Consider the following 24,083-nt stretch of genomic DNA (forward strand, 5'->3'; position numbering starts at 1 on the left):
CTTATTTTAATTAATTAATTTTAGAAAGGGTGCATACAAGTAGGGGACAGGGGCAGAGGGAGAGGGATAGAAGCTTAAGTAGGCTCCATGTTCAGTGTAGAACTGACCTGGGGCTCAATCCCACAACCCAGGGATCATGGCCTGAGCCAAAATCAAGAGTCGTGACAGTCAACTGACTGGGCGACCCAACCACCCCCCCCCCCCCAATATCTTTATCAAAATTGCACTTTTAAAATGTGTAGCTAATTAGGAAGAACCCTCTTGGATTACTTCCATGTGAATAAGACAAAACCTAATAACGAAAAGGCCTTTGCTCCTCACTATTCATTCTTCTTGGTCATACAGCAGCCATCCTGCTGTAAGGAGAGAGAGTGCTGAGTGCTAAGGGAAGTGGAGCAGGCAGAGGACTGCCCAGGGGACCCGTCCCATCCCAACCTGCATCTCTGGGCTTCCTGTTAGGTGAGAATGATAGACCACCTAGTTGTTTCAGCCACTGATTTCCAGGAGGTCTGTCCCTCACAAATAAGAACTGTCCGACCTGACCAATAAGATTAATATTTGTATTGAGAGTAGAATGGAGCATGTGAGAGGGAATCTTGAATTTAACATTTTGTAGCTGAGAAGATCTACAAAAGGCATCATCCTTCACAGATGGGTTAGAGCTGTTTGGCACGTGCTGCCTAAAACTCACAAGATGAACCGAACAAAATACAGCTTGAGAATTTATGAGGAATGTTCAGAACACTAGGGTACAAAGTTACAGGAATAAAGAATTTGGTGTCACAAATGGAATTACATGTTTACTTGAGCATGTGACCTATTAGTCTTGGAGTTTTTATGCACTACAGTAACTTTCTGCTTTGTAGAGATAAAACGCATTTGATCATTCTACCAGTCAGGAACTATTGTATTCACTGATATTAGCAGGACACAAAATTCCCTGCCTTCAAGTAGCTTATATTCTATAAGGTTAAGTCTGTAAAGATAAAATATGATACTGGTAAGTAACATAAACATGTTCATATACAATGATAGATCACAGGGTTTCCTAATTTAAACAATGTTTTCAGGCAATGCCCACATGATGAGGTCATCTTTGAGCAGAACCACTGTATCATGCAAATACCAATGAGGAAGGGCAAGTGGGTGGAGGAAACAAGTAGAAAATTGCCAGAATGGGCACATATTTACAGTGGATTGGGAATATTCACAATTGTTGTGTGGCTTAGAGAAATGTGAAACTAAGTTTCCACTGCAGACATTTAAATTTTGGGAATCCTTGCAGTTAGAATTTTTAAAATTTTAATAGGAAAACTGCCCAGAGTGCTTCAGATTGTATGTAATAGATCCAAAACCATGACCTTTTTGGAGAATGCATGGACCTACTTCTTTATGGCAGCCTTACCCCTACCGAGAGAACATAGCTGTGGGGTGGGGTAAGGACTTAAAGACAGTAAATACCATTTGTCAAAACTGTCTGAGGGATTTGATCCCAGAACTTGTTAAGATACATACTTTTCATCTTGTCTACCCCTGTAGCCAGCCAGGGGTATACTGCTACTTAAGAATGTGTATCAAGTAAAATTTGGTGGGTCTTTTATGCCTCAGTTATATCTTCAATGTCAATGTCAACAAATTTTTAACATATAATAAGATATTGTACTTAAAAATTGAATAGTAACAAAATCACATATTTCATGTTTCCTCATTAGTACAAGATCTACTAACCTCCAATTATTCCTAGTCTTATGCTTCCATGTGAGACCAATCTTGTGCCTAGTATTTATACAAAGTTGACTTTTCGTATGTTTCATATCCCAAATTTTATACTAACTCAGATGTGATGATAATGTGACTCTATGTGTGAGGTCGGCAAACGTTTATGCAAGGAACATACAGTAAATATTTTATTCTCTGTAGGCCATACTGATTCTGTTACCACTCTTCCAGTATGTCCTTACTGGGTCAAAAGTACCTAAATATGAACGTGGCTGCATTCCAGTTACACTGTACTTAAAAATAGATGTTAGGCTGTATTTGGCTCACGTTCTGTAGGTGGCAGACTCCTGATCTACACAAAGGAATTAAGAGCACTAGAAGTAGTAACTCTATGGATAAATAAACAATACCTTTCCTATTTTTTAGCCTCCTTAAAATATGGTGGACTGTTTAATAAACTAACACTCTAGTATATATGTGTATAGCATATGTAAAAGAAACCCATACTAATGGTAGCACAGGGCAGAAGCAGAGAAATGGAAGTCCATGTGGAAAGGAAGTGTCGGGTGCTCTACATGAAGTATAAACTCACGTGTGGTAAGCTGTATAGGATAACCCCTAAAACAAACACATAAAAGATAGTTATAGGTAATACCAGTAAACCAAAAAAGAATAAAAAGGATTTAAAACAAAATCATCTGTAAAAACTGAGTTATTTCAAACAAGGCAGAAAAAGAGGGAACAGAGAAAGGAGATCTAAAAGCAACAGCAAGATAATTTAAATTTATATAGTAATATCTGTAAAAGGAAACAGTCTAAAAACCCCATTGAAAAGGAAAAATTGTCACTGATTTTTTTTAAATTTATTTTGAGAGGAAGAGAGAGGGAGAGAAAGAATCTCAAACAGGCTGTGTACTGTCAGTATAGAGCCCAGCAACCTCATCAAGATATCTAAAAGAATAGGGGCGCCTGGGTGGCTCAGTCAGTTAAGCGTCCGACTTCAGCTCAGGTCACGATCTCACGGTCCGTGAGTTCGAGCCCCGTGTCAGGCTCTGGGCTGATGGCTCAGAGCCTGGTGGCTGCTTCCGATTCTGTGTCTCCCTCTCTCTGCCCCTCCCCCGTTCATGCTCTGTGTCTCTCTGTCTCAAAAATAAAATAAATGTTAAGAAAGGTTTAAAAAAAAAAAAAAAAAGAAAACAGATAGTAAAGCTGATTATCGAATGTTTATTGTACACAACATTAAATCATGACTTAAAGAGAAACAAAATATTCTTCTGAATATGTGTTACAAAAATACATCCAGGTAGAACAGGCATACTGCAGTATTAATAATCCAGAATATACATTAAAAATTATCTGTTAGTCATAAAATATAATAAACATTTTGTTAACCCCCCAAAAATCTAGCAATTAACAAGTATTTACAATTATAAGACATATATAGTCTGTGGAATTATAAAGAATTCACCCATAAGAACAAAGGAAAGGACCTGCATTTCAGAAAGAGCACACAATGTTGAGAACTGGAAAATATGCTGAACATCACGATTCTGGAATAAGAGATTCAGATAAATAGCTAATATTATAGAGATTAACAATGGGAAAATGGGACATCAAAATGATCAAGCTGGGAACTCCAAATGTACCTCCCTTTATAAAAGCAGGAAACAAGCTAGAAAAAAATGTCAGAATGAACTTAACTCTGGAAATTAATCACAGGATTCCAGCAACCAGGCACACTTTTAATCAAGAAAAAGGTAGCTGTACCCCAGCTAAGAAGTGGCCTTGAAGATAGGAGCCTGCAGGGGGTACAGACTTCCTGAATTACAGGGGAACAGATGGGACCTTTAAGGAATTGTTGCTGTGTTTGTTTAATCTGAAGGACTGGCTCAAAGTGCTTGCTGTCTTTGGTCTACTTCAGATCTCTACTTAGGTGGAGGTGATAACCAGGGGTCATATGTCACAAACTTTTTTTTTGTTTAAGCAATCTCTACACTCAACGTGGGACTTGAACTCATGACCCAAGATCAAGATCTGTATGCTCTATGGACTGAGCCAACCAGATGTCTCTAAATTTTTTTAAAAAACATTTATTGACACATTTTAAAAAAACATTTAAAGGTAAATTAATGCCACCTAGGGCAAGGGATAACGATTGGAGCAAACAATGGGACAAACCTAAAACCCTGATAAAAACATTGGGGAGTGAGGTGTACTGGGGAATAAGGCTTAGAAAATCCCCACATATTCCAGGGATTCTGGAAGGTTGTGAGCATGCCTGGGACTGGGTACTTAGGAAAAGACCTGAGAAATCCCCAAGCTTTACCTCCTGTTGACCGCCCAATTCTGAGCAAGCAGAAATGAAGGGTACGGTACTGGTGTAATCTTCTTCCTGAATACATAAGTCATTCCCTAAAACAATCTACCCCATACACAAACACACAGAGTTCGTTTACAGAGAACATAAGCAGGTCTTGTTTTGAACATGGATGCAAAAATACTCAACAAAATACTAGCCAACTAAATATACATAGCATATGAAGATTATACACCATTAAAATTGAGATTTACCCAAATGTCCATCAATGTATGGATAAAGAAGATGTGGTGTGTGTGTGTGTGTGTGTGTGTGTGTGTGTGTGTGTGTGGAATACTAGTCGGCAATCAAAAAGAAGGAAATCTTGCCATTTGCAACTACGTGGATGGCAGTGGAGGGTATTATGCTAAGAGAAATTAGTCAGTCAGAGAAAGACAAATGTCATATGACTTCACTCACATGAGGACTTTAAGAGACAAAACAGATGAACATAAGGGAAGGGAAACAAAAATAATATAAAAACAGGGAGGGGGACAAAACAGAAGAGACTCATAAATATGGAGAACCGAGGGTTACAGGAGGGGTTGTGGGGGGGAGGGATGGGCTAAATGGGTAAGGGACATTAAGGAATCTACTCCTGAAATCATTGTTGCCACTATATGCTAATTTGGATGTAAATTTTAAAAAATGAAATTAAAACAAATAATAATAATTGAGATTTGTTCGAAGAATTCAAGGGTAAATGGTTCAACACATGAAAATCTATCAATGTAATAAACCACATTCATGTAAGAAGGCAAGAAAAAATACAAACCTACATAATCACCTCATTGTATGCAAAATGTTTGAAAAAATCCAGAACTCTTTATTGATAAAAAAAAAAATTCAGCATACTAGAGGCGCCTGGCTGGCTCAGTCAGTAGAGCGTGTGATTCTGGATCTCAGGGTTGTGAGTTCAAGCCCCACGTTGGGTATAGAGATTACTTAACAAATCAAGGAAAATACTTTTAAAAATTCAGTATACTAAAAAGAAAAGTGAACTTCCTCAACCTCTTAATGATCATTTATGAAAAACCCACAGCTAATATCACAGTCAACAGTGAAAGAATAAAAGCTCTCCCCCCATAGGCAAAGAAAAAGACACAAATGCACACTTTTACCACTGCTATCAACGTGTTCTGGAAGTTTTACCCAAAGCCATTAAGCATGAAAAAGGAATAAAAAGCATACATATTGGAGAAGTAAAAGAAAAACTACCTCTGCATGTAGATGGCATAATCCTATATACAGAAAATTCCATAAAATACCCCCCAACACACACACACAACCTTCTAGTGTTACAAATGATGTCAGGAAACACAGCATCAATACATGAAAAATCAGCTGTGTTACTACTACACATTAAATGGACAATGTGAAGAAGAAATGTTAAAAATTATTCCCTGTATAACATAACATCCAAAGAATCAGATACTTAGGAACAAATTTAACCAAGGAGATGAAAGATCAACAGACTGAAAACTATAAAACGTTGCTGAGAGAAATTAAACACCTAAATAAATGAAGAAGATGTTCCATATTTATGGATGGGAACACTTCATAGTTTTGAAAATGGTAATATTCACCAAAGTTGTCTGGAGATTCTACAGACACACTATCAAAATTCCAAGACTTGTTGAGAAATAGAAAACATGATCCAATACATATGGAACCACAAAGGCCCCTAAAGAGTCCAGACAATTTTGAAAAAGAAGAAATCTACAGAACAGAAAAACAGAGACAGAATGCACACAGACAGTTTCAGGGACTGGGGACAGAGGAAAGAAAATGTGGAGAAACTGATTAAGGGTAATGGACACTAATTTGGAGTGATGGGAATGTACAACCAGACAGAGATGGTGGTTGAACACCTGGTAAATGCACTAAATGCCACTGAATTATTCACTTGAAAATGGTTAATTTTGTTACATAAATTCCACTTTAATTAAAAGTTCATCTTTAGGGACGCTTGGGTGGCTCAGTTGGTTAAGTGTCCAACTCTTTATATCGGCTCAGGTCATGATCTCACGGTTCGTGAGATCAAGCCCCATGTTGGGCTCTGTGCTGACAATGTGGAGTCTGCTTGGGATTCTCTCTCCCACTCTCTCTCTCTGCCCACCCCCCAGTATTTTTTAAAAAGTTAATTTTTAAATAACAATGTAAGTAATTTCACAACAGCTTTAAAAATATATATCTTCCAATTTGAATACCTTAAAATTTTGAAGCTAAGTCTGTTTATATTATATGAAAATAATAGTTTCTCTTAGGCTGGCTTCCTCTAATACCCTGAAATTCTCACTGGATCCCTCATCATAATTCCATGCATGAAACAGACATGAGGCGAGGGTAATACATTTTACTATGTATTAGTAAACATATAATTATCAAGAATAAATAAAAATTAATGTGCACTTGCCCACAATTAATAATCCTGACTTCATAAAGATTATTAGGGAACTATAGATAACCTTAAGGGTCATATGACCAAAAGAACAAGGAATAACTTTTTTTTTTTTTAATTTCTTTTGAGAGAGAGAGAGAGACAGAGCGAGAGACAGAGGAAGGAAGGGGCAGAAAAAGAGAACCCCACGCAGGCTCTGCACCACAAGCGTGGAGCCCGATGCAGGGCTCAAACCCACAAACTATGAGATAATAACCTGACCCAAAGTCAGATCTTAACCAACTGAGCCACCCAGGGGCCCCAGCAAGGAATAACTTCTAATGAAGGCAGTTTTATCAATTAAAGGAAGAAACAATATTTGCCAGTTCCAGAAGGTCCATGCAGGAGGTGGCTGTGCAGCGGTGACCAACAAATAAAAACCAATAACAGCCTGAGAACAACAGAACACCAGGATATGGGTCAAGAAGGACAATGTGCACTTCAAACAGAGTTCAGGTTAATAGAATATGGGGAAGAAAACAGCCATCATGGGTTAATGAATAATAGGATTTCCAGAACCTTAGAAATTTTGTGGATACTGTCTCATGAATAACAGTGATGAAGAAGTACACGAAATGTAAGAAATTGGCTATGTTTCTATAAAATGAACTTAGATATTTAAGTACAAATTCAATGTACCAAGAGTTACATGGTGAATCTAGACAGGGAGATGACTAATTAAAATAAAGCACTTAAACCAAAATATAAAACATCTATAAAATTCATATAAAATTAAACAAGTCATATTTAGAAAATTTTAAATATACCATAGAAAAAACAAGGTATTTTATATAACAAATTATGAATAAATTACTTTGTTTTTCTAGGATGAACAGAGTCACTTCATAACAAAAGCATATTCTCAAGATATCCAATATTCTTGATTTTATTTATTTTTTATTTTTATTTTTTAATTTTTTTTTCAACGTTTATTTATTTTTGGGACAGAGAGAGACAGAGCATGAACAGGGGAGGGGCAGAGAGAGAGGGAGACACAGAATCGGAAACAGGCTCCAGGCTCCGAGCCATCAGCCCAGAGCCCGACGCGGGGCTCGAACTCTCAGACCGCGAGATTGTGACCTGGCTGAAGTCGGATGCTTAACCGACTGCGCCACCCAGGCGCCCCCAATATTCTTGATTTTAAAAATCCAAATTCAGGGCGCCTGGGTGGCTCAGTCAGTTAAGCAACCAACTTCAGCTCAGGTCATGAACTCATGGCTTGTGGGTTCAAGCCTTGCGTCATGCTCCGTGCACAGCTTGGAGCCTGGAGCCTGCTTCATATTCTGTCTCCATTTCTCTCTCTCTGCCCTTCCCCTGCTTGTGCACTATCTCTCTCTCTCAAATACAAAATAAACATTAAAAAAAATTTTTTTTTATTCTAAATTCATTCAGATGGGCCAGGTATTTGTTAATGAGCAGGTATGAATTCAAGCAAAACATGTGCAGGAAGGATAAATATGATATATCTTCCCAAAATTCTAGACATTACATAGGTTTTAGAAAAACACTTGCTCCACCATAACCCTGAACACTCAGGAAGGAAATCTGTAATACCTGGAAATGTGCATCAAAGTACCAGCATCTTCAACAAAAGAAATGGAGTAGAGCTCAATAATGTAATAAGCATCATGAACTCATAAATTCTCTCAATACGATAATTTAAAATCTTATTTGCTGGGGAAGGAACAAGGACGTACACATGGAACGAACACTGTTGTGTGAATAATAGTTCAGTTAACAGCCTCATAGATGGGGTTATGAAGGCGGACAATGATCCCTCTGGAATAACTTCCTGTATTTCTTCAGCCAAATCAAGGGGGATGACCCTTAGTGTACTCAATCACCACTCCCACAGTGCCCTTGAGAGACACTTTTGTGACACTCCAAAAACCAGAAGTCCTGGAGCCCTAAGCCAGGCTCTCATGCTACACTCGATGCCAGCATCCTGGAACATGCTGACCACTCTACTCAGGTGCTTTGGGGGCACAACTCCACTTAGCAGAATGGTGCTTTGACATCTAAATATAAGTGTTCTGCATCTAGAATGTTCTTTTTACCACTAAAACTTTGTATGGAAGAGTTCACCACACAAGTCGTCCAGTACATAATGGGTAGGTTATCACCACAGAAAATACGAGGATAAAAGTTCAGACACTAAGAAGTGTATTTCACAACCCAGAAAGTTTCAGAGGCAAAACCACACAAACTTAGGAGACTATGAAATCAGGGAGAGCCAAGGTTTTCCCACACTCCCAGACTAAGGAAGACCTGCAAGACAGAGACAAAGAAGATAAGAGACTAAGGAAAGGGGTTATACTTCGTGGGATGTTGAAACAGGACGTGGGATCTAACTACAGACTCCTGGCTGATGGCCCAAAGCCTGAAATACGGTCCCCATGAAGGACTGGGGATCAAACAAAGGGCCCCCCACCCAACCGCCCCCCGCCACACACTGTCTTTACAGCACTGCTGAGTAACAATATTGAAACAATCACTCCATTCCCAGTACACATGCCCCTACAGCGTGAAAGTGGAAATGAAGAAATGGCAGAGGCATGGAGCAGGCAGAGGGCTTGGGACAGCCCATGCACCTGCCTCTGGCCCTAGATGCAAAGAGTGTTCCCATCATGACAGGTCACTCAAGCACATGAAACAGGATACAAGCTGGAGAAGGCCCGCAGTCAGGACGAAGGGGGCCTCACCTAAGATCTGTGTGACTGACTAGAGAAGGAGATGCAACGAAGGAAGACGCCCCTTACAAACAGCCCTCCGTGTGCTCCCCAAGGTCGAACCAGTAAGGACTCCTGGGGGCAGAGAAGGGCATGCCTGAGTCATGACAAAGACTTTGCCCTTGTTGCCGCCAGGAGCTGCACTACCACTGAGGAGGGCAGGAGACATGCACACACCAAGAAGAGGGTGAAGGAGGAGAATAACACCCTCCTTTGAGACCCCACAAGAGATCAACTCTTCTTTTCCAAACACCTCTCCCACCCGGGGAGAATGTCCCAAACAACATTTCAGGGAGCCATTTCCTCTCTGCCATCTGACCATCACTTGCCTTCACATCTTTGATACCTTCCCACCCACCTGGGTTTTGCCGCTAGTTTCACCCCACTCCTGGCCGTGCAAGGCTCTTCCTTCCTCCACAGTGGAGATGGTATTCAGCTCAGAAAGAGGGTCTTGCTGACATGGAAACCGGTAGATGATGTCCTGCAGCTTTTCCATAAACCAATCCCAGTTCCTGGACAGCTGAGACCAAGGACATTCAACATAGGTGGGTTGTGAATGGCATTTCACAGACTTGTTCAGTGACCGACCTACATCTTCCAAATGCTTGAATGTTTGACACACACAGATATCCAGCTCTCTTCCTAGAACTACTGAATCAAGAGTACAGGAGTAAAACCAGGCAATCCGATATTTTAAAGTTTTGACATAAAGTCCTGTGTCTCCTCAACTTCTAGCGCCACCACTAACCTGCATATAGTGAGCACATCATCGGAAGAAAGGGGGCACCTGAAATCCAGACACCTCATTGTGAAGCTTTTCATTTCTGGATCAACAGGGCTTCACTCTCAGTCAAACAGGGCAGGGACTCTCAAGCGCCTCCCAAAAGAAACACAAAGGTAGCCTAGAACATTTCCCAACCTCTGCAGGGAAACTATCCTCACCCAGGGAGACCAGGGTCCTGTAGTTCTCCAACATCACGTCCCTGTACCAGGCCCTCTGAGCGGGGTCCAGGCACTCCCGCTCCTCCTGAGAGAACTCTATGGCCACATCCCTGAATGTCAACAGTTCCTGAAATGAAAGCACATTTCACCAAGAGGCCATCAGGAGAGTACTTCTTTCAGAAAAATGAGAGGAGCAGAGAGGTATAAGAGTTAATTATAAATGAGTAATTGGATAAGACACATCATTTTGAGCAAGTCATAAGTCCCTGATTTTGCTTTGTTACACTTTCCATCAGAGAATTTCCATCAGCTAAACTACGAAGAATTTTACAATATTGTGCCAGATAAAATTCAAAAATGAAAAACGTCAACAAATGGTAGACTATATGCAAGTTCTAGACAGTATGTTGTATACACCATATAACAATTTCTCCAAGACTTAGAGCACGAGTAGTGTCTTTAGGGATGACCAAGTCCAAATAGCATCAATGAAAAGTGAAACTGGAAAAAATGAGAAGCTGATGACAATAGAATCTATTCAAAGTTTCAAACACTTCTCATATGGTACACATCACCCTACTTGTAGAAGAACATAGCATCCAATTAAATTAGTAGTGGTTCCCATCTTACACAGGACCCAACTCACACACACACGCTAAGGAACCTGCATCAGTCAATCAGGTAATAAATGGCAGAGCCTGTCCCTAAACAAGTGGTCAGGCTTTAGCATGGAACCCACAGGGCCTCACAGGAATGTAATGGACACACGGTAAAAGTCTGTTGACAGAGAGCTTCCTAATGGAGAAAATATGAAACAAGTTAATGGCTGAAACTTAAACCCGGATAAAGATAAATATATTTGTCTGCAACAGGCACATGTGCACACACAGGATTCATACTGCTGTTACCTCATTTAGGTGATGGTGTAGAAAAAAATTTAAGGCCATGGAAAACATGTCAGACATACCTTCAAAGTTGAAATAAATATCAAACTTATTTCTGAAATGACACGGTGTTTTATACACACCACAGGCTCCTGCTCACACACGTGTGCACCTACAACACACACACTGAAAAAAAACGAAGTCAAATTAACGGTCTTTAAGTAACATCTTTTTATAGGTAAATCTTCATTCTCTATATCATTTTTACTCATGTGCATTTCAGCATTTCTGGTACAATAAACACGTATGAATTGCATTACAGGTAAATAAAATTGTAATGTTAAGCCTGCTTACAAAAACAACACTGTGAAGAAAAAAAAATCTAAGTAATCACACTCCCAAAGTCTGGCTCGAACCTCCAGATCAAGACTCACTTGATCTACCTACTGAGTCAATCAGGCAGCCTCTTGCAAAAAAATATTCAAAAATAGTAACAAGCGACTCAATCTCCATTAAATACACATACAGTTCAAGTATGAGCTGGAATCTGCGTGGAGATAGAGGGGCTCAGATAAGGTCCTGGGGTGAACGTGAGCAAGCATGTCAGGAGGGACGCTTCAGAGTGAGATGAGCATGGCCCAGTGGTAGTGCAGGACACAGAGGACAGAACAAGGAACCCAGATACGACTTTACCTGAGAAAGAGTCATTCTTGACTCCTGGACTTGCCTCCTCTGCGCTTCTGTCCCAGGCAAGATGGGTCTCGAGACGTCAAACCTGAGTGTCAAATATATGCTGTTTAATGCTTAGACTCAACTTACCCCTTTCTGTGCCACAACCACAGATGGGTAGACCTCCCCATGTGGGAGACAGCCCTCTGCTGCCCACTGCCAAAGAGGGGTTCAGAACAGTAAACTGCTACACAGAGACCTCTTCCTGCAGAACGCACTCCCCTCCTGGTGAGGCACACACACAAGCTGCAGCAGGGGGGATCTGGGCTGCGCTAACCCTCCCCTTGGAGTCACAGGCTCCCCCAATAACACCCCATGTCAAGGACAGCCCGCCTCACCTCTCTCCCTGTCTCTAGGTCCGGGGCTGGTTCATTCCTCATTAATGGATGAGCTAAGGCCCTGGGGCCCAATGCTGGATACAAATTAGAATCACCTGGGGCATTTTCAACACCACTGAGTCTGTTCCCCATCATCCCAAACACAAGAAGGGGAATTCCTGGTGACTGGGCATAAGAGGTAACTACAAAATGCCTCAGCAATCCAATGCAAAGTCAGGGTCAAGAACCACTCAGAGGGCACCAGCCCAGCACACCTCCCACCTGAGGCTCTGCTCTCTCCTGGGCCCCTGTATCCAGACAGTGGAAGAGGAAGGAGCAGAGAGACCCCATGCGGAGTAGGCATTACAGGCCAGAGCCGGGGTAGGGACGAGGCTAGGATGTGACAGGGCAGTGTCAGAGATGGCCCCACAAGAAAGTGATATCACAACAAAGACCTGGGGAAGGAAGATCACCATGTGCATTTGAGGAGTCACAGAATTCTAGGCAGAGGGACCACCCTTGGGAAAGCCCTGAGGCAGTGCTGACCCTGGCCCAGGGAAGAGCAGACCTTTGAGTGCCTCTATCCCAGCGAGGGAGGAAGAGGGAGGAAGAGACAAGCTGGGTATTAGGTCACAGAAGTAGATCAGGAATAGCCAGCCGGCCATTGTCTTCAGACACTGTTCTCCCCTATCCCAAGTGAATTTTGGAAACCATGTAGTGTTTTACCCATATTAATGTATTTTCTTTTAATCTATCTCTTTTTTTTAACGTTTATTTTTAGGGAGAAAGCGTGCATGCACACATGCGGAAGTGGGGGCGGGGAGGGGAGAGAGAGAAAGAGAAAAAATCCCAAGTAGGCTCTGCACTGGCATTGCAGGAACCATGAGATCATGACCTGAGCCAAAACTGAGTTAACCAACTGAGCTATCCAGGTGTCCGCCCCACCCCTTTTTTTATTCTGTCTTAAGTAAAAACACACACAATTAATGTAATATGCTCTGGAATTTGAAAACATGCCAAGATGGTCACCTAAGCCCCAGGAAGGATGGCACTACTCTTAACTGAGAAGTGGAGGACTGCAGGGAACATAATTGGGGGAGTTTAGGAGCTCATGTTTGGACATCATAAGGTGGAGATGCCTGTTAGACGTCCCAGCAGACATGTCAAGGAGCTGGACAACACAATCTGGAGTTCAGGGAGGAGGTCTGAGATAAGACTGTGAAACTGGGACCCCACGAGGTATTTAGAGCCATGAGATATAGTGACACAGAAAGTGACTTGGTGCAGGCTGAGAAGGAAAATGTCCAAGACTATGTTATGGGGCCCCCTTTCAAATTTTTTTTTTAACGTTTATTTATTTTTGAGACAGAGAGAGACAGAGCATGAACAGGGGAGGGTCACAGAGAGAGGGAGACACAGAATCTGAAACAGGCTCCAGGCTCTGAGCTGTCAGCACAGAGCCCGACGCGGGGCTCGAACCCACAGACCGTAAGATCATGACCTGAGCCGAAGTCGGATGTTTAACCGACTGAGCCACCCAGGCACATGGGGCCTCCTTTCAATTAGAGAGCAGGGAGTAGAGGAAAAATGGGCAGAAGAAATGGGGAAGTGAACAGCAAGAAGAAAACTGAAACAGACACACAGATGACAGGTAAGACTTGTCAACAGAGGGATGTCCTGAAAGCCATTAAAAAAGTCTGTAAAGGAGTCACCACTGTTCAACATGTTGCTGATCAGACAGATGAAGACAATGAATTAACCAGTAGATTTAGAAAACTGGAGGGCATTACTGCCTCTGACAAGGAGAAAGAAATGGTAGATGGGAAAGCTGGGTTGGATGAGGACTGAGAATATACGCAAGCGTTTTGTGTTTTGCATAGAAGGGCTCTTTGGGTCTTTTGACTACTGTGAATAACACAGCTATGAACATAGATGTACAAAATACCTGTTTGGGTCCCTGCTTTCAATTTTTTTGGGTATATACACAGAAGTAAATCTGGCGGATTATATGGTAATACTATGTTTAATTTTCTTTCTTTTTTTTTTTTTTTAGCGTTTATTTATTTTTGAGACAGAGAGAGACAAAGCATGAATGGGGGAGGGTCAGAGAGAGGGAGACACAGAATCCGAAACAGGCTCCAGGCTCTGAGCTGTTAGCACAGAGCCCGACGCGGGGCACGAACTCACGGACCGCGAGATCACGACCTGGGCCAAAGTCGGCTGCTTAACCGACTGAGCCACCCAGGCGCCCCACTATGTTTAATTTTCTAAATTTATAATGAAAATAATTATAAAATTATTTTATACAGGAGCTGTATAAACAGGAGTTCTGTAATTCTCTTTCCCATCGGTTCAATTCAAACAGGCAAATTTCAAGTTAAAAACCTTACGAAGACACAGGTCACTGGATCACAACTTAATCACCCATATCCCATCAACCTCCACTCATCCAGACCTGGGTTCCCCCTTTTTTCTCCGTCCGGAGCACTGATTTCTATCAATCTGTTCATGTCTCCCTCTTTCCTGATTCTTTCCGCTGTTTTTCCTGTCTTTCCCCATCTCCTCCCTTGCTTTCTCCCCTTTCCTCTCTTCCTTTCCCTACACCTACACTTTCCGGGAACTCTTCACACCTATTTCGCCTTGTCCTACTCTTTCCCCCCAATCTTTCTGACTGCTCCACTCGCCATACGTTTCTGCCTCTCTCTGCCCCCACGGGTGTCCCCTCTGCTCTCCCTGTTCTAATCCCGCTTTCCGGTTACACCCCCTCCGCCCGACTCACTGGCACCCCCATCGGATCTCGCACCGCTGTTTCTCTCCCCGCTGTCATCCCACCCTCTCCTGCTGTCTGTCTCTGCCTCGCCCGCCCGCAACCTTTTGCTCCTTCCCGCTCTGCGTTTGAAGCGCCTGGCTCTTGTGGCCCCACTTCTGCTTGTGCTCGCTATTTTGCTCCCCTTGTCCTGGGGCGCCTTTCTTTTCTCCACATTTCGCTCTTTTCTCTTCTCCCGAGTTACTGCGTCCGTTCCCACGGTCCCTCTGTGTCGACCCTCTCACTGATCTTCCCTCCCTCATTCTCTCTCTCTCTCCTCATCCCTGACCTCCCTGCCGCAGTCACGGCTTCCACAAGGCCCCTCAGCCTCGCGTGCGGGACGTGACCCGCGCTCTGACACCCCGCGCTCTCCCGTCCTCGTCCCGCTCCTGAAAGCCCCCGCTCAACAGCGTGCTCTTCCCGGGCATCCGTCCTCCCGCCACATGCGGGGCTGCACGGGGGATTCTCAGGAGGCGGCGGGGTCTGCGCCACCCCAGGGCCAGACTCCGAGCCCCGATGGGCCCAGACCCGCCAGGCTGCGGGCACAGGCGCCGAGCGCTGCCATCCACCCCGCACGCCTATCTCCCGAGACTGACGCGGCGCGGGGGACACGGGTGCCCAGGGACACAAGGCGGCAGGCGGCGTCTGAAGGCCCGAGGGCCCCGAGCACCACAGGCGGGGACCGACTCCGAAAGATCCGAACCGAAACCAACTGGGACCCCCGAGCCGGCAACAGGGTTCGGTGTGTCCGCGACGCCACTCACCGCGGTGGGAGGCGCAGGGGAGGCGACGCTAACGTGCGTTGAGACCCCCCAGGCGCTGGGCGTGTGCGACTGTTGACTGGAGACGCTCACGTACAAAACGGAAAGCTCAAAACGCAGAGACGGATTTGACGTCCGCTCCCGGCAGCCGCTTCCGGCCGGTGACACGCAGCGCGTGCGCACAGGAGGAACGCGGGTGGAAGACTGGACCTAGAGAGACGGCTTCCGGTACTGTTCGAGGAGAGAGCGAGGCCGTCCCGGATGCGCACTGCTTGGGCGGGGCTTGGGTGGAGCGCTTCTGGCTCGGGTCGGCTCGCGCTCTCAGGTCCGGCCTGGCCGCGGTCCACGGGACGGGATGGGGCGCTTTGCGGGAGCGCTTTCGGTAATAGGAAGAAGTGGATACGTCCGTAGACGCCACGATGTTGGGAGAGCGGGCCCGGGCGGAACGTGGGCCAAGAGCTTACGGAACTTGGCGAGCCCAAGGCCGCCCGGACTGGGGCCAGAGGACGAGGCCACGACCGCCGGGCTGGGTCTGGGTTGAACGTGGACGTAGAGATCTGACTTCAGCCAGCCCGTACAGCTGTGAGCTGGACCCTGGGGACGAGGCCAGGACTCAAGGACCTGCCCGACTGTGTGGCCCGATCACCTCTGGGCCCCAGGGCGGGGACGTGTCTTTGTTTGGAATTTCCAACCCTGTCCATTTCTGGCCCGTCCTGTGGTACAGGATGGCGTCTTGCCTATTTACGTTGGTGTTTTCAATAGTTTGAGGTAGAGCTTCGAGTTAGCATTCAGCTGTCAATGCTAATACGGTTACGTTTTATCTAGGTGAAAATGTCTTTCCTCAAAAAGTGTTTTGACAAGAAACAAGTTTTGGCAAGGATGTGGAGAGAAAGGAACCCTCCTGCACTGTTGGCAGGAATGCAACTTGGTGTAGGCACTGTGGAAGACCCTAGTATGGAGGCTCCTCAAAAAGTTAAAAGTAGAACTACCTTCCTACCAGAAATGGAACTACTTGGTAAATATGAAAGAATACAAAAACACTTATTTGAAAGGACATACGCACCCCTATGTATATTGCAGTGTTATTTACAGTAGCCAAATTATGGAAGCAGAGAAGTTTCCATGATAAATGAATGGATAAAGATGTGGTACATATACAAAGAACTATTACTCAGCCATAAAATAGTGAAATCTTGGCATGTGCAACATTGGATGGACCTAGAGAGTATAATGCTGAGTGAAAAGTCAGAGAAAGACAAATACCATATGATTTCACTCATATGTGGAACTTAAGAAACGAAATAGATGAATAAAGGAGGAAAGAGAGGTAACCCCAAAAATGGACTTTATACGAAACAAACTGAAACTTACCAGAGGGGAGGTGGATGGGGGATGGGATAAATAAAGGATAGGAATTAAGAGCACATTTATCATGATAAGCATTAAGTTTTATAATTGTTGAATCACTATATTGTATACCTGCAACTAGTTTAACACGGAATGTTTACTACTTTGGAATTAAGAACCTAATTGAAGAAAACCTCTTTTCCCGAAGAGGCAGAGATGCAAATCCTGGGAGAGGTGAGTACTGCCCGGTCTGGGACCAGGTTCTACCTGGGGAGTGATGTGGGGCCATGGCTGGATCCAGAAATGTCTCCTGCATTAGACTTTAAGCAGTTTAACTAAGCAAGGAGTGCTCCTGTGTGTGCAGGGGATGCATACTGAAATGTGAAATACAGTACTCTGCTTATGTGAAATGTGCTTTTACCAATATTTTTCAGAACGTCATTTCCATCTCTATCTACATTCACTACGTGCTCAATCCTTCAATCCTGTGCTCATTTCCAGAGATGTTCATAGGCCCAAGACCTGGGATGTAGGAGATGGGAGCTAAGACTATTGCTAAATAAATAAATTAAATAAATAAATAAATAAATAAATAAATAAATAAATAAATAAATAAATAAATAAATAAATAAAATGAAGATCTGAGTTGTACTTTATATTTGTCACCATGTTCCACACTAAGGTGACTAATAAGCCCAAGTAACTTGAGGTAAATCTTTGTGACATAATTCATTTCTCAGCAATTTCTTTTAACTTTATTTATTTTGAGAGAGGGAAAGTGCACATGTGCACACAAGTGGGGAGGGGCAGAGAGAGGGGAAGAGAGAGAATCCCCATCAGGCTCCTTGCTCAATCTCCCAACCATGACATCATGACCTGAGCTGAAATCAAGAGTAGGGCGCTTAATTTCTAAATATAACTTCAAATTCACTTTACATTTTTTAAAGGCGATTTTTTTTTTTTGAGAAACTTAAGACTTGAGTACATCAAATTTCTGGGGGGAAAAAATCAAAATCCACAATAGAAAAAGTTAATACTGTCTGGGCCATAGCAGAACCCAATGCATATATTAATTGAAAATTTCTAAGCATTTCATAATTGACTTTTTGATACAAAATGACCTATTAAATTTACTCTTATCCAAAGTAACTAATCATAAAAAATTGTTTCTTTTGTTTCTTTTCTATTTCTAAATGTTCTGTAAGGTGTATATTATAATCCCGCTCAAGTACATATTCCTTTTTTTTTTCAGTATATGAAATTTATTGTCAAATTGGTTTCCATACAACACCCAGTGCTCATCCCAAAAGGTGCCCTCCTCAATACCCATCACCCACCCTCCCCTCCCTCCCACCCCCCATCAACCCTCAGTTTGTTCTCAGTTTTTAAGAGTCTCTTATGCTTTGGCTCTCCCCCACTCTAACCTCTTTTTTTTTTTTCCTCCCCCTCCCCCATGGGTTTCTGTTAAGTTTCTCAGGATCCATATAAGAGTGAAAACATATGGTATCTGTCTTTCTCTGTATGGCTTATTTCACTTAGCATCACACTCTCCAGTTCCATCCATGTTGCTACAAAGGGCCATATTTCATTCTTTCTCATTGCCACATAGTACTCCATTGTGTATATAAACCACAATTTCTTTATCCGTTCATCAGTTGAGGGACATTTAGGCTCTTTCCATAATTTGGCTGTTGTTGAGAGTGCTGCTATGAACATTGGGGTACAAGTGCCCCTATGCATCAGTACTCCTGTATCCCTTGGGTAAATTCCTAGCAGTGCTATTGCTGGGTCATAGGGTAGGTCTATTTTTAATTTTCTGAGGAACCTCCACACTGTTTTCCAGAGTGGCTGCACCAATTTGCATTCCCACCAACAGTGCAAGAGGGTTCCCATTTCTCCACATCCTCTCCAGCATCTATAGTCTCCTGATTTGTTCACTTTGGCCACTCTGACTGGCGTGAGGTGATATCTGAGTGTGGTTTTGATTTGTATTTCCCTGATGAGGAGCGACGTTGAGCACCTTTTCATGTGCCTGTTGGCCATCCAGATGTCTTCTTTAGAGAAGTGTCTATTCATGTTTTCTGCCCATTTCTTCACTGGGTTATTTGTTTTTCGGGTGTGGAGTTTGGTGAGCTCTTTATAGATTTTGGATACTAGCCCTTTGTCCGATATGCCGTTTGCAAATATCTTTTCCCATTCCGTTGGTTGCCTTTTAGTTTTGTTGGTTGTTTCCTTTGCTGTGCAGAAGTTTTTTATCTTCATAAGGTCCCAGTAGTTCATTTTTGCTTTTAATTCCCTTGCCTTTGGGGATGTGTTGAGTAAGAGATTGCTACGGCTGAGGTCAGAGAGATCTTTTCCTTCTTTCTCCTCTAGGGTTTTGATGGTTTCCTGTCTCACATTCAGGTCCTTTATCCTTTTTGAGTTTATTTTTGTGAATGGTGTGAGAAAGCGGTCTAGTTTCAATCTTCTGCATGTTGCTGTCGAGTTCTCCCAGCACCATTTGTTAAAGAGACTGTCTTTTTTCCATTGGATGTTCTTTCCTGCTTTGTCAAAATTAATTGGCCATACATTTGTGGGTCTAGTTCTGGGGTTTCTATTCTATTCCATTGGTCTATGTGTCTGTTTTTGTGCCAAGGTACATATTCTTAGAAAACTGGATTTACTGTCATTTAACGAATACCTTTGCAATATTTCCAGGGCCATTTAATAGGCATGTGAATTCTCATCATATGAACTCTATGGAAAGTGAAGCTAAATTATCAAATTTCCAAAAGTCTCATTTATACCTTCAGTAATCTTTAATACAATATCCATGAGTTAATACCCACCATAAAATGTTTCTATAAAATCTATACATGTTAAAGATGAATTCTCCACTAAGAATATTTGAAGACATAAAGGCATTTTGGATACAAAACTTTTTATATTAAGTTTGTAAGGTTTCATTACCATATACATTATGTGGCATTTTATAAGCTTTAAGCATTGCTTATAGCCTTGTGATGTTCATTACATTTGAATTACTTCACATTTACTAAGGTTTGAGTATCATTACTTGTAAAGTTTTCAAGTTTTCATTTAAAAGTAATGTGATCATCCCACTAGGATTGAGTTTTGGATGAAAACATTGCCATGTCTGTTACATTTTAAGATTTCTCTGAGGTATTTATTTACTGATGTTTAGTAATGTTTGATTGTTGGTTAAATACAGTGGCCCACGAGTATAGTTTTAAGATCTCCCCAGTATGAATTTCTAATTAGTGAAGATTGGTCCTGTCTAAAGACTTTACAGGTTCATTACACTTGTAGTTTCTTTGTAATATGTATAACTGTGATATTTTGTTATCAACAAAGAAGGGATCAAAACTTTCCTACATTGATGCCAGTGTTGGTTTTGACACTGGGAAGAATTCTTTCAAGATTGTGACACCCAGAAACCATTTTCATAGATTTTTTTACTTGACTGCATTTACATTGTGCATCCTCAGTTTTAAATGTCTGCAAATATCCTACATGTAACCAAAAGAGAATTGAATCCTATTATCAAATCATTCCATGCATTTAATTCATGCACATTAAAAAAAAAAAAAAAGCAGTGCTGGACATCAATTTGGGGATATTCAGAAGGTAGAGTCTGTAGATTATGCTGTATTATGTAATACTGCCTACCAGCCATGTTGGTATGAAAGAGGTTTCACAGCATGGACCTCCGTGTTCACAAACAAGTGACTTGTGGAAGTTTCATTGAACTCTCAACAGTTGGGAAGAAGGCAATTATACATGAAAGTCATGGATCCATTTTGTTTATGGAGAATTTCACTGCTTGTAAAATTCATCTTATGCTGCATCATAAAGCGTTCCTTCATGTCATGTGAGAATCTCACATAAGAATCTCACATGACAACCCCAGATTGTACTGCAGTCCTGGGACTGCATCAGCCATGTAAGAAAAATGGATACAGGAAAAGTTAATCAGATTTGTTTAAGAAATAGATACTATGTTACCTTTTTCCCCCCCTCCCCCTCAGGCAAACCCTCCAGGTAAGGACAACAGTACACCTATAATGTAAAATTCTATGCTATAAGGGCAGTTAATGTCTTTATTCCTCACAAATCTAGGGTGGGACCTACTACTCTTTCCATTCTAAAGATGATTCAGAGTCATAGTATTGAGTGATTTCAGTACCTTCACATCCTGTTTAGCAGCAGGCTGCAGACTTAAACCTACTGGGGGTGGTAAAAAAAAAAAAATCACATCATGTAATCAACATGATACACAGAAAAAGATGGTTGGTGATGTTCTTCCAATAATCTAGATATACATTTAGGCGTTTTCATAACCTATTTATGGTATAAATATGGTATTTATACTTTTGGCTGTGACCAGTTTCAATTTATGTGTAGAGATTTATTTTTCTAAGTCAATATCAGTTATGTGTAAAGCTTCTGAGATCTTAGTATAACTCCAGATACTGTGATTTCAACATAGTACAACAGGACCTGCCCATGACCAAGTTGTACTTAATGACTGCAAGATTCACTCGATATTAGTATGATGAGAGAGTCCTTTCTTTATATGCCAGGAACAAAACAATGGCATCTGTTACCACAGTAGTCAACTATTTCATATTATGCCCCGAAGTATGGGAGATAAAACACTAGTATGCAATTATAGCAAGGCGACAGGATACAAAGCTAATGTACTAAAGTTAACTGCCTTCCTAGATGCCAGAAATGAATCAAGTGAATTAAAAATTAAAAACAAAAAACCACTTATATTAGGACCAAAACAAAAGGTTCTGTCACAGACAGTGACATGGCAACCCATGAAAGGTCTGTGATGAAGACCATCACTACCAGATTTTCAACTGCAGGTCCAAAGTCAATAATAACATCTCCTCATCAAGAAATCTAAAAGACTGTATAAATTGAAGATAAGTGGGCAATTCCACAGATGTCCTGTTCCTTTGATACCCATCATCTCATGAATTTTAAATCATTTTGAGTTTTAATTTTCCTGCAAAGTGTAATGTTTGATTTTATTAATCCCTGAGAACTAGACTTCATTATCACCAGTAATAATTTTTTATGCACAGTATGTTGTGGAACCTGCTTAAGCAATTTACCACCTAATTATATTTGTAGGGTTTTCTCCAACATGAAATCTTTGGTGAATCCTGAGGCCAGGCCATGGCATGAAAGCCATGCTACATTCTTTGGTGAGGTTTCTTTCCAGTATAAATTCCCTTACAACTCCAAAGCTGAGAACATTCAATAGAAGCCTAGCCACGTGTTCTACATCTATATTTCACTCTATGTATATTGTGGTGCCTATTCAGGCTTGAATAGTGCTTAAAGGATTTGCCACATTTATGAGATTTGGAAGAATCTCATGACTGCAATAGAACTTGAATTCTCTATTATGAATTCTCTCCAATATGAATTCTCTCATGACTCCAAAGGTATTAATATTTAATAAAAGTTTTACCACGAACTTTACATTTGTATCTTCACTCTGTGTGTATTATGGTACTTACTGATGCTTGAGTAGTGCTTAAAGGCTTTGCCACACTCATGACATTTGTACTGTTTCTTCCCAGTATGAATTCTTTGGTGAACCATAAGGCTTGAATTCTGACTAAAGGCCTTGGCACATACGTTACATTTATAGGGTTTCTCTCCATCATGAACTTTCTTAAGTTGAGTAAGATTGAAGGCCTTGCCACACTCATTACATTTGTAAGGCTTCTCTCCAGTATGAATTCTCTCACGAATCTGAAGGTATGACTGCCATAAAATCTTTACCATACTGATTACATTTATAAGTTGTTGTTTTTTTCCAGAATGGGTTTTCTTATGTTGAACAACATCTGAACCACTAGAAAAGGCTTTGTGACACTCATTACATTTGTAAGCCTTCTCTCCAGTATGAATTCGCTCATGATCCCGAAGCTGTGAAGGTATCGTAAATTTCTTATCACATTACATTACATCTAAATGGTTTCTCTCTAATATGAGTTCTTTTATGAATACAAAGGTATGAATGTGTGGCAAAATCCTTACCACACTGCTTAAAGGCTTTGCCACATTCATTACATTTATAAGGCTTCTCTCCAGTATGAATTCGTTCATGACCCCAAAGGTGTGACTGTGTGGTAAAATCTTTATCACATACATAACACTTACATGGTTTCTCTCCAGTATGGATTCTCTGATGCCTCCTGAGGTTTGAGAACCTCTTAAAGGCTTTGCCACAATCATTTCATTCACCAAGGTCATGCGGTTCACCAAGGTCTCTGCTCAGAATGAATTCTTTGATGATTAGCTAAAGGTCGAGCAATGGATAAAAGACTTCCCACACTCATTACATTTGTAAGGCTTTTCTCTATTGGTGTTTTCTCCTGTTGTGTCAGTAATGAAGGATGCATAAGAACCTTCCCATGTCTATTAACAATGTTGGTTTTGACACTAGAAAGAATCCTTTGAAGTTGTGAAACTGAGGACGTTTTGGTAGACTTCCCAATTTGATTACTTTCATAAATTTCCTCTTGGGTGTGAAATCTCTGTAGTTCAGCCAGATGTGAACGAAAGCTTAATACAAGCCTATTGTCCAAAGAGTTCCTGTTCTTGTTTCCTGAATAGCCTATCTCGTTTTTTAATTCCTTATTCGTCATATCATGTTTGTAATATTGAGATGTACTTCTTCCTTTAGAAACATTGTGCTTGATAAAAATATTTATCCAGAATTTACGATACTGTTGATCTCTACAGGTGAGATTTGTGTAATGGGTTGCAGTATCTCCATAATTTTTTTCTTCATATAGGCACTAAGTCTCAAATTTGTTCCCATCTTGGACTTTCCTCAAATCAAAATCATCAAACTCATGACTTATGTGTCTTTCCAAAATTAATGTTTGGAATAATTCCCCATTATTAATGTCCTCTTTGGGTAGAAATCCTTTGCTCATACATCTAGTAAAGACATCTGTAAGGTATAAAGAATTATATGCTTCCTATTAACCAGAGTTCAAAGATGGATATTTTATAATGAAA

The 24,083-nt window shown here is 41.6% G+C and overlaps 2 long non-coding RNA genes and 1 other non-coding gene across 5 annotated transcripts; 2 read left to right on the forward strand and 1 right to left on the reverse strand.

Annotated features, from left to right (window-relative positions):
- The first annotated feature begins 4,937 nt into the window (after window positions 1–4,937).
- TRNAQ-CUG lies at window positions 4,938–5,010 on the forward strand. Its single transcript has one exon. It is a non-coding gene; the product is annotated as a tRNA-Gln (tRNA).
- Window positions 5,011–9,741: 4,731 nt separating this feature from the next.
- Window positions 9,742–15,857, reverse strand: LOC111559150. 3 transcript variants are annotated; one of them, XR_006590446.1, is made up of 4 exons: window positions 15,687–15,836; window positions 11,764–11,845; window positions 10,187–11,256; window positions 9,742–9,764 (listed from the first exon to the last, which is right to left on the reverse strand). It is a non-coding gene; the product is annotated as an uncharacterized LOC111559150 (long non-coding RNA). The 3 variants fall into 3 exon arrangements; XR_006590447.1 differs by lacking the exon at window positions 9,742–9,764 and having other exon boundaries at window positions 10,286–10,313; window positions 11,154–11,256; window positions 15,687–15,857; XR_006590445.1 differs by having other exon boundaries at window positions 10,187–11,845.
- Window positions 15,858–15,883: 26 nt separating this feature from the next.
- On the forward strand, window positions 15,884–17,620 carry LOC123382295. The gene is made up of 3 exons (XR_006590484.1): window positions 15,884–16,698; window positions 17,207–17,264; window positions 17,465–17,620. It is a non-coding gene; the product is annotated as an uncharacterized LOC123382295 (long non-coding RNA).
- Window positions 17,621–24,083: the final 6,463 nt, after the last annotated feature.

The sequence above is a fragment of the Felis catus genome, chromosome E2 (genome assembly GCF_018350175.1).
Source record: "Felis catus isolate Fca126 chromosome E2, F.catus_Fca126_mat1.0, whole genome shotgun sequence".
NCBI lineage: Eukaryota > Metazoa > Chordata > Mammalia > Carnivora > Felidae > Felis > Felis catus.